The 12,213-nt window shown below is 36.7% G+C and overlaps 1 long non-coding RNA gene across 1 annotated transcript; it reads left to right on the forward strand.

Moving 5' to 3' along the window:
- The first annotated feature begins 5,371 nt into the window (after positions 1-5,371).
- On the forward strand, positions 5,372-7,208 carry LOC138872138 (uncharacterized). Its single transcript, XR_011400574.1, has 3 exons — positions 5,372-5,586; positions 6,203-6,252; positions 6,917-7,208. It is a non-coding gene; the product is annotated as an uncharacterized lncRNA (long non-coding RNA).
- Positions 7,209-12,213: the final 5,005 nt, after the last annotated feature.

Below are 12,213 nucleotides of genomic sequence, written 5' to 3' on the forward strand. Positions count from 1 at the left end.
TTTCTTTAGCATTTATTAATGTTATTAAGTTAATTATGACTAGATACGAGTGGATTGGTGGAGGAATCGAGAGGTAACGCGGTAATTGAGCTTTGAAATACCCGTTTGCTTGGGGTAAGTGTTTGGCCTAACTTCGACTTGAGGGATTAGGGATCCCCGACTTATTTTCTATATGAAATTCCATGTGTGTGGCGTATAGGTGTGGTGACGAGTACCTATACGCCGCCAAATTATATGTTTAGCTTGTTCCCTTCCCCGTTTCCTTATATATTGTTTTTCCTATCTTAACCGCTACTTGCTTATTGATGTTTCAATGTCTAATTGCTTATAGTTAACCGTTGTTGTCTCTATTGAAGGTATTGATTGTTCCGTAGTTTCATTATGCTATATTGTTGGTTTACGTTGGTTTATTGATACTTCATGGTACACTCTGGTTGGTCTCATTGTGTAGTATTAACTGTTGAAGTTTCATAATGATATAAACCTCCCGTTGTGATGATTTGAGGTATAAATGTTGTGGGGGTTTGAGCTAAACTGTGAAATACTTGTTTTATTTTTGTGATTGGTACTGATATGATGGGATCGGGTTGCACGCCGCAACAGGAGAAATAAGGGTGAAATGTGATTGTCTGGTAGGATCGGGTTGCCCTCCGCAACAAAGAGTAATAAGGGTGGACATGTGGGATCGGATTGTACGCCGCAACAGGAGGAATAAGGGTGATATATTGAGGAGTAATAAGGGTGGACTGGTGGGATCTGGTTGCATGCCGCAACAAAGAGTAATAAGGGTGAATATTCATATTGTCCTTGATTATATGGTGGGATCGGGGTGCGCGCCGCATCATCTGTTGTTTATGTATTCATCTTCTGTTGAAATTCATTACTGTGGTGTTGAAACTCTCTTAAGGATTGGTTATAAATGAGTATTGGTAGAACGATTGGGTTCCATATTTATTAAATGCAAGTTATTGTCCTATTTCACTCCGTATTTTCTTTTTGCCTTATTATAAACTGTTGCAGTATATTATTTATGCCTCGCCGTAGCCTCGTCATTACTTCGTCGAGGTTAGGCTCGACACTTACCAGTACATGGGGTCGATTGTATTGATACTGCACTCTGCACTTTTTGTGCAGATTTCGAAGCTGGTAGTGGCTGATCGAGAGGTCGGTTGCTGATACTTCACTCAGGAGACCCAAGGTAGTCCTGTAGGCGTCCTTTGGCCCTGGCGTCCGCTCTTATCTTTACTTCATTTCTTTTTTATCTTCTTCGAGACGAATGTATTTTCGTTCAAACCATTACTTGTAGTATTCATAGAATGTTCGTGAGTTGTGACATCAATTTTTGGGTGGTATTTATTTCGGCTTTCATTAATAGTATATGAGTAATCATTTAAATCATGTACTTTCGCTTTTATTTTTGCTGATTTAATTTTGTTAAATTTTAATTATAAAAGGATAAAGAAAAAAAGTGAAATATTCTGTAACGTTGGCTTGCCTAGCGAGTGCAATATTAGGCGTCATCACGATCCCGAAGATGAAAAATTCAGATCGTGACATTAGATCATACTTATGGTTTGGTACCTGCTGAAACTCATAATATTTAGCAACCATGTTAGAAATAAAAGAACAGGAAACTCGCAAGTTGCAAAAAATTGAGGCGAAAAATAAAATAAGTACGGCAATCCTAAAAAGTTCAACATCAGTTATTAGGATTATTTATTACTTTTTCTAAATTTTTTATTAAAAATAAATTCTAATAAATATTGTAGTTTATTTTCTATGATTAACTTAACCAAATTTGGTGTATACACCGGGTGTAGGTAAGTTTTTTCCGTAAAGAAGGTGGGCTTTTCCTAGTCTTTCGTTGGAGGAAGTGCACGGTTAATCACTAATAACACATGTATTTACTTTTAAGCCACTGTTTAAAATATCTTTAGTCTTTAGCTACTGCTTTAATAAACTTTTTCTGCCCGGACGAAAACACCCTTCTGCTCATAAAGTTTAGGACTAAGTGTCCTTAACTTTTGAACTTGCAACTCTAAGTTCAGGACTTCAGGACTACATGTCCTTAACGTTTGAACTTGCAACTCTAAGTTCACGACTTCAGGACTACATGTCCTTAACTTTTGAACTTAGAACTCGAAATTCAGGACCACCTGTCCTTAAATTTTGTGCTTGTAACTCTAAGTTAAAGACTACTTGTCCTTAACTTTTGAACTTGTAAGTCTAAGTCCAAGACCTATTGTCCTTAACTTTTGAGCTTGTTAGTCTAAGTTCAGGACATTTTTGAGCTTGTTAGTCTAAGTTCATGATCTATTGTCCTTAACGTTTGGGCTTGTTAGTCTAAGTTTAGGACATATTGTCATTAACTTCTGAGCTTGTTAGTCTAAGTTCAGGACTTCAGGACCTATTGTCCTTAACTTTTGAACTTGTAACTGTAAGTTCAGGACCTATAGTCCTTAACTTTTGAGCTTGTTAGTCTAAGTTCAGGATCAAGTGTCCTTAACTTTTGAACTTGTAATTCTAAGTTCAGAACCAAGTGTCCTTAACTTTTGAAACTGGAACTCGAAGTTAAGGACCAAGTGTCCTTAACTTTTGAACTTAAATACATATATTTTAAATATTTTATCCTTTTTTGATAAATTCACTTTTTTCTTCCGTTTTGACTGAAGGTATACCCAATTTAAAAATCATAACAGGTAAAAGTCAAAAGAGAGGGAGAATTAAAAAGTGATCATGACTTACCACCTAATTCCCTCTTCATAGGATCTCAAGGCACAATAGGTATAGTAGTAGAGCAGTGAAAAAAATACAGTGAATTTCTATTGCTTATATGCAGGAGTATGCCTTGTATTTTTCTTTGACTCAATCTGCCATTCTCCATTAACTACATACTTTGACATAGCTTTTCTGAGATCATAAAAAAGGAGTCACTTTTCAACGACAAAGACAAAGCAAAATATACAAGAAGAAGGCTATAAAGAAAAAGAAAGAAAATGGAGGTTCAGAATGGAAGAAGAATATGTAGAGAGAATAGCCCAGAAAGAATATGCAGAGAGAATAGCCCAGAAAAAGAATCTGAAAATGGCGTATCTATCCAACCTGTAATACCACTGTATTTCCGTTTGGGAAGGAAAGGGTAACAATGTCCTTTCATATTAATTTTAACAATCTAGTAGCTATTTTTGCTCAGCATTAAAAATATTGGATAAAAGGTTAATACCACTTTAAATAGTGGCTACCCATATAATTTTTACTCTTTCGTTTCTGTTGGACACGTGAAGACGACTGGTTGTATCCACAAAATTATTTGGGTTCATAGAACTTGGGCTAAAACTAACGCCTTGCTCTACAATTTTGGAAAGGGCACACGAATTCCGAAGAAGATGATTTCCTCTAATTTTGCGTTTGGTTTGGATTCTAATTACTAGTTATTGTTGGTCTTTTGTTTGTCAATATCCCCAGATATTTTATTCAACAAACCCATTTTTTTTCTTTTTGAAATTTTGTCATTCCATATGTGAGGAGTTAGAGATGGCAACGGGTGCGTGCGGGACAATGCGGGTTTGAGAATTTGCGAGGCAGTGTGGGTTTGAGAGTTTGCGGTTGTGGGGCAAGATTGGGTGAGTTCATTTTTTAAAAAAAATTATGTGGGATAGGGCGGGGCGCGAGTTTGAATAATTTTTTGAACTAACACACGTAAAGGCTAAACGTTAAAACCCTAGTCCCTATTTCACTCTATTGACCTAGTCAAGTGCTCTCTCACTCTCTCGACAGCTCATCTCTCTCCTTTCTTTCGTTGATCAGAGAGAGTTGAGGACGTTCCAAAAAGTAACAAGAATCAATGAGTAGTGTTCACTCCTGATACCATATTTGTTATAATCCAAAACATAATTTTAACCTAATAAATGGCATGAATTCGTCGTTCAAACTATGTTACATCAAATATAAAAACAATCATTTTTCTTAATTGTCATAAAATGATCATCTTGGTTAATACTTTTATTGACGGATGTTTTGTTACACTTATATTTACCCTAAAAAATAAAAATTAATTATATATAATATTTACGTCGCGAACGTCATTATCACTTTTTTCTTAAGTGGGTAGATGAAAACAAATCGGAGTAATAGCTTTGCAGAGAAACTTGCTGGATAACTAAAGTTGGTCAAAAAGATTAAGGTACAGACACGTGAATATCATATGAAAAGTAGTTGGCTTTTTCCCAAATCCTTAATTCATTTCCTTTTGGCCACGTGAAGAGTGGTGTATCCACAAAATTTGGTTCCTATAACTTTGGCTAAAAATTTTATGGCAGACTACCTCAACCTTTTTTTGTTTACGCTTGATGTCCGCTATATGTATTAGAGTTCGATAAAATTCAAATTCATGCTGAAAATTTCAAATTAAAGAAAAAATGTTCCTAAACAAAGATGACTCATACAAAGAGCTCGAACCCGAAATCTCCAGTGACTACTTTAAGCTTTACAAAAGAATGGCATGGTTCTTGAATTTTGAATGTTGGTTCGACTTCTTTTATACAATAATGTATGCAAGAATTTGGACAAATTATATCGATTTATTACTGAAGGGAAGTCTTGACGTAATTGGTAAAATTGTTGTTATGTGACCAGGAGGTCTCGAGTTAGACCTGTAAAAACAGTCTCTTGCAGAAATATAGGATAAAGTTGCGTACAATAGACCCTTGTTGTTACACCCTATGTTTTCGTATGTTAGAGTATCCGTAAATCAATTGATGTAAGCTCAGAAATGAGATCAACTTTGAAAGTACGTAAAGTAAGTTAATCCTTTTATAATGGAGGTTACAAATCTTTATGATCATGAATAACGAGTACCAAAAGGGTTGGAAAGCTTAGGCGCTAAATGAATTAAAAAAAAATAAGTTTCGTCGAATGTCGACAAGTTTGGAATGTTATAACCTATACTTTTGGGGTGAGACAAGGGTGATTAACATGATTATGAGGTTATGTTATGAGTTAGTTTAGTCGTATGATAGTCGTGTGTTATGTTTTTAAGTCAAGCAAGTTGTGGAACAAAAGTTGGAAAAGGTCATCACAAGTTACATTCAAAAATGAGTTGAAACTTAGGTTAAATGTAGCTGAGCTTTTCTCCCAACATACTTTGAATCAAGGGATGATCTACATATGAAATTGAAGATCTATGAGTCTAGTTTTCAACTCATTAAACCGTTTATCAATACGATCTCGGAGTATAGAGATATTCACATTTTTGCGAGACCGCGCAGCTAGTAGGTGACAAGTAGGTGCATCACCTACTTGCCAAAAAGAGAGGCCTCAACTAAGTCGGTCAAGAGGGGACTTTTAAGGGATTATAAACTCAGTTATTTCACCTATCTTTCAGACCAAGAAAACCTAATTGAACCCCTGCAACTCCTCCCCAAAAATCCCACACAAACCCTAGGGTATTCCGGGTGTTACGACGCGATTCTAGTGCTGAAAAGTCCGGACAGCTTGCTAGTTTCTCTTTCTCCTTTTTGCAGCCGTGTTGAGGAACTTATTTTTGATGAAAAAGGACCAGGTTTCGTGGGTTATACTCAGTACAATGTAAGTTTATGCTTCTCCTTCCATTATCTATGCGTTTGCGAGTTGTAACTCGATCGTAAAGAATAGACCTAGCTAGTTTCGAAAGAATGGTATGTTGTTTGTTCTTGTGTAATGGTTGGCTGGTTGTAAACTTATTTTTAAGTTGAATTCATGGCTGGTTTATTGGATAAGAGGTATAATGATGTACTTTTGGTTGTATTTCCCAATTTGAAAGAAAAGACAAGTCGAAACGTGTTTAAGTAAACTGAAAAATTATTTTTGAGTTGATGAACTTGTGGGAATATTTTTGGTCTGTTTCGTGTTGGTATTGGGTTGACTCTTTTACTAATATTTTTATGGAGTTGAGAGGAGGAAGGTTGTGGAGAAACACCACATAATGACAAGGTTGTTTGTTGGTCGTTCGTCGTAACATTTTCGGGTTGGTTGACACTATTATGGTTGTCGTATTGTGTATGAAGTGATAGGGGTATGTTGGGCTGTTTGTGATTGTTTTGACTAGTGTGAAGTCATATATATAGGGGAGGTTCTGTCCATTTCATTGTAAAATATGTTGTGGTCGATACATAATAGTTACGACGCTTAAACGATAACAAGAGTGTCATTTCTCTTATTGTAGACTAAGGAGCCGTGAAATGGCATAGCTTGAGGTTGGGAAGAATATACAAGGTATGTTAAGGCACTTACTTCTTTCTTTTGGCATGATCTAAAGTGACATGAACATAAACGGTACGCTAATTTATAACTGATCTACTCCTAGAAACTAAGGTTGTCCATGTTGTTCTTTCCTTATAAAGTTATTCTAAACAAGTGTGTATGATCCTTAAATCCTACTAAGGTTCATATTGATGGTGGGGATGCCCATAATGACCTTAAGTCACTCTAAAAGGTTTAGAACGTGATTCTATGAGTCTAGCATGCATTATATATAGTATCTATTTTACTCTACCGAGCCGCGCTATAGTCGGTCGGGTATGGCACCTATTGTGCAACCACTGATCAGTTGGGTTTACCGAGCTCCACGTGGCCAGGTACGATTCTACCGAGCCTTATGATGGCCGGGTACGTTTTTACTGAGTCCTCTTTGAGGCCGGGTACGATATGATGATGATGATGCCCACAGAGGCGAATGTTTTTAAAAAGTTCATGTATATATATGTATTATGCATTTCATGTCAGTAGCCCCCAGAGGCACTCAGATGTTACAGGTTGTATCTCCTCTATCTCTCTTTACATTACTGTTCTTGTTTATGCTTTCCTGCCTTACATACTCGGTACTTTATTCGTACTGACATCCCTTTTGCCTGGGGATGCTTGCGTGTCATGCCCGCAGGTCCCGATTGATAGGTTGACAGTCCTCCTAGTAGGCTATCAGCTCAGCGAAGGTGTTGGTGCACTCCACTTGCTCCGGAGTTGCCTAGTTGGTCAGTATGCTTTGGATATGTATTGATTGGTATGGCGGGGCCCTGTCCCGATCTTTATGATTTTATGTACTCTTAGAGGCTTGTAGACAGATGTCAGGTGTAGGGACACTTGTATGGCCTTGTCGGCCTATGTTTTGAGTTTACAAATGGTCATGTCGGCCTTATAGGCCCGTATGTCACATATATAAGTTTGTATATCATTTTGGGTCTTCATATGTTGAGTATTCCCTTATGTTTTATTCTTGTTATCTCATGACCGGTTTTCTGGCTCATTTACTCATGATAGTATGATAAGAAAGATATGTTATGTTGGTACTCGGTTGAGTAAAGCACCGGGTGCTCGTCGCAGCCCTCTGATTCGGGTCGTGACACTTGTGGTTCGGCCCTTTCCCGAACACCGCACATAACAGGAACTTAATGCACTGGGCTGCCCTTATATCGATTTATTACTATAGTTCAGTTAGTTTAAATTTTAAATTAGATGAACACACCCTTCAACAGTATTAAATAACATAAGAATTTACTTTTTTAAATAAAATAATTTAAATAATTTGACGCGATATTAAAGATTGGAAAAATGACATTGTATAGCCATTCTCAAAATAATAGCCGAATAAATATATAAATTTTTTTATATATATACATTATGTATGTTATATACAAAAATTACAAATTTTATACATTTTCTCACTACCAAATATAATTAGTTTCTGGCATGGGCTAAAAGAGATAATACCCCATTAAAGATTAGTGTATGATAAACCCATATGTGTATCTTGAAATTAGAGCTGTCAAAACGGGTCAGCCCAACCCAAGCCTCGCCGGCTTTTAATTTGGAGGGATAGGACGGGCCGGCCCGCCACTTGAACGGGCCTTAAAATGGCCAGCCAAACCCATCCCTAAGAGGGCCGCGGGCTAGGCCGGGCCGACCCTTCAATTTTTTTTAAGAAAAAAAAATTTCTTTAAATCCTTAAATATTTTTTAGTGACATAATCGATTAATCATGTAAATAACTTCTGTTTGCTTAGAGCGTAAAAAAAAGCTTGATATTTGATGAGAAATCTTGTAATTGAAATACAAATTCTATATATTTCTAACTCTTCTTTTTTAAAATTACATGAATAGTTTCTTAATGCTTTTCTTTCATTTTCCTCAGATTCAGGGATTGCTTCAATAAATTTGAATGGTGAGATTTTTAAATTTAGGATTAATATCATTTGCTAATTTTATCATTATAGATCATAAATTTTTTAAAATTCCTGAAATTTACTAGTGGTCAATTTTTTTTGGTGTATTCAAAAATGATTTTTTTCTATACTAAAGAGCAGTTTAAATATTAATAGTATATTAAAGTAATCTAAACTGATCATTGGCCACTTAAAGTAATATTTTCTTTTGAAAATTGATTATTATCGTTAAAACTTTTCGAGTTCGTTATTAATTAAGCAAAAGAAAAACTAATTTTGTCATATTACATGCATGTTAAAAATGTAAATTCTAGTTGATATGGAAGGGTAAATGAGCAATCTAGGGTTGGGGAATGGGGATTATTGTCACGACCTGAATTTTCCACCCTCGGGAGTCGTGATGACGCCTACTAATAAAAGCTAAGCAAAACAACTATTCCGTTTTAATTACCCCTTACAAGTCTCTAAGTCCTTATAATTTCAAAATAACATACCAAAACAGCGAAAATAATAATATCAATAACAAAGCGGAAGACGAAATCTGATAATTTAACTTAATATAAACTGCAGAAGTCTAAATACAACTCTACCCAGAATTTAGTGTCACAATTTCACAGATTGTCTAAGATTACTACAAATAAAGTCTGAATAGAAATACACGAATTTATCTCTGAATAAGTAAAAACGGAAAAGAAATGATAGAAGGAGACACCAAGGCCCGCGGACACCTGCAGGATTATCTCGGGTCGCCTGTTGGACTGAAGGCAGCAACCTCACTGCGGTGCAAACGCTCTGGTACCAGTATATGCACACAATGCAGAGTGTAGTATTCGCACAACCGACCTCATATGCTGGTAAGTGTCTACCCTAACCTCGCCGAAGTAGTGACGAGGCTAGGACCAGACTACCAAATAAACCTGTGCAGTTAAATCATATACAACAGAAAATAAAAGCAGATATTCACAGTAAAGATGGAGGGGAAAATATGCTACGGGGAGTATCAGATAACAACAAAGTACCAAAGAGGAATGTAAAGAAACCATAATTTAGTTTCCAACAATAATGAGGAAGACAAACACAATATCCACTTTCATTTCTTTCTTGTTGCAAGCGTGCAATCCGATCCCATTTCATATATCTCGTTGCAGGCGTGCAACCCGCTCCCATTTCATTTATCTCGTTGCAGACATGCAACCCGCTCCCATTTCATATATCTCGTTGCAGGCGTGCAACCCGCTCCCATTTCATATATCTTGTTGCATGCGTGCAGCCCGCTACCATTTCATATATTTCCGTGGCGGCGTGCCACCCGATACCATTTACAACTCAACATCAATCACAAAAGAATCCCGGCAAGGGAACAAGAGTATAACAACAATATCCCCGCAAGGAAAATAATATCGTAAACAATAACATACCGGCAAGGGAGACAATGTCATAAACAATAATATCCCGGCAAGGGAGACAATATCATAAACAATAATATCCCGGCAAGGGAACCAACAATGATAATCAACATATTAAGCATGAATAAATCTCAACGGAGTCGCAACAATTACAACAATAGACCCACGTGCATGCTTGACACCGACGTATAAATACTCGTCACCATGCCTATACGTCGTGCTTCACAATTAACACATAGCAAATTAGACACAACTCCTAATCCATCAAGCTAAGGTTAGGCCAAACACTTACCTCGATGCCACGAACACAATTTAAGCCTCAAACACCACTTTTTCTTTAGAATTCGCCTCCAAATTACTTGTATCTAGCCCAAATTAATTTAAACTACATCAATAAATGCTAAAGAATTCATACCCAATGCTTAATTATAGGTTTTCTATCATTTTCCACAAAAGTTCAAAAATCGCCCCCGGACCCGCTTGGTCGAAACTCGAGGTTCGGGCCAAAATCCAATCACTCATTCACCCACGAGCCCAAATATGTAATTAGTTTCGAAAATCGAACCCAAAACGAGGTCTAAATTTCAGTTATTCAAAAAGCCCTAACTCTACCCAAAATCCCAATTTCTACCATGGAAGAACAATATTTAAGCCTAGAAATCTAATGGGCGTTGATGGAAAAATGAAGGAGATGGGTATAGGAACACATGCCTATGATTTGGTGTTGATTTTACTCTTCAAAAATCGCCTAGGTTCTGATTTTGGGGAAGGAGATGTGAGAAAAATGGTTTATTCCCGTTTCTGTTACTGTTTAAAAGAGTTGGGCGACAATGTTCATCGCGTTCATGAGAACACTGTCTCGCGAAGAGCTGCCAAAAGTGGACTTACGCGATCGCGAATCCTCCTACGCGATCGCGAGGGGTTGCCCCCTGACCTTCGCGTTCGCGGACCAGTGTACGCGTTAGCGTAGAAGAACGACAACATCCCACACCAGCCCTCATTTTACACTACGTGTTCACGGGACGAGAGTCTCATTCGCGTAGAGCAGCACCCCAGTACTCCGTATTCACGTCCCTTACTTCGCGTTCGCATAGAACAAGTTCACCCTAGCCCCTATTTCCCTTTCGCGATCACGTGAAAGGCTTCGCGATCGTGAAACACAGAATGTCTTTGCATTAGAAACAACATTTCTGCAACTCTCCCAAGTATAAAAATCTTCCAACATCTATCCGAAAATCACTGAGCCCTCGAGGCTCCAAACCAAACATGCATACTAATTCAAAAACATCATATGGACTTACTCGTGCGATCAAATCGCCAAATTAACAGCTTTAACAACGAATTTAGCATCAAAATCAAAGGAAAATCTCAAGAACACTTAAGTTTCAAATTTCACAACCGAGGGTCCGATTCACGTCATTTCAAGTCCGTTTCTTACCAAATTTTACAGGCTCAATCCTAACACCATGTAAGACTTGTACCGGGTTCTGAAACCAAGATACGGGCCCGATACCATTAATTTCAAATACATTAAAATTTCCAAAAACTCTTAAAATTTCATTTAAATAATTATCTTCAAAAATTCATTTCTCGGGCTTGGGATCTCGGAATTCAATTTCGGGCATACACCCAACTCCCATATTTTCTACGGACTCTCATGGATAGTCAAATCACGGATTCGGGTCCATTTACCAAAAATGTTGACCGAGGTCAACTTAAATTAAATTTTAAAGGCCAAATTAATATTTTCATCAAATTTCCACATAAAAGCGTTCCGGGTATACGCCGTGATCGTGCACGCAAATCGAGGTGAGGAAAAGGAGGCTTCTAAGGCCTCGGAATATAGAATTTACTTGCAAATCAAGTGATGACCTTTTGGGTCATCACAATTATAGTTAATAGTTTTTTTAGGGAAAAATTCATAAGTACCCCCTGACCTATACCCGGATTTTCAACTACATATTTTTCTTTGCGGGAATTATATTATCCCCCTAAAATTATTTTAAAATAGAATTATTTGCACCCTTAACGCTAACGTGGCAGAATGTGTGTATTTCACTCTCCCAAAGGAGATGAGAAGCAAGAAAAAATAATTTTCAGATTATTTTTTATTCTTTTTTACCATTTTTTCTTACTTTTTTTCCTTTTCCTTTTTTTTTTTGTTTGTCTTTTTTCTTTTACTTTTTTTTTTTTCGTTTCTTCTCTAATTCCAGTGGATATTCATTCACCGGCGACTTTGTCTAACCGTTTTTCTTCCATTTTTTCTTTTCACACACAAATTAAACTCTTAAAAAGATCTATTCATAAGTAAATCAAAATACACTCAGATTTGGGGGGAAAATTTTTATCATCGGAAAACCTTCTCACGCCGAAAAAAAATAATGTATTGAAATTTTAACTGGAAAAAGTTTTCTCAGCTTATATTCATTTTTATTTCTTTTGCTCTTCCTCCCACTCATAAATTACAATTTCAAAAAAAAAATTTTATATATATATATATATATATAACACTTAGATCGGGATAAAAATCTGTCGCCAGAAAAAATGATGTTTGTGAAATTACGACGACCACCATTTTATGCCGCCAGTGACCAAAATAAAAAAGAAAGAGAA

Source organism: Nicotiana sylvestris, chromosome 6 (genome assembly GCF_000393655.2).
Source record: "Nicotiana sylvestris chromosome 6, ASM39365v2, whole genome shotgun sequence".
NCBI lineage: Eukaryota > Viridiplantae > Streptophyta > Magnoliopsida > Solanales > Solanaceae > Nicotiana > Nicotiana sylvestris.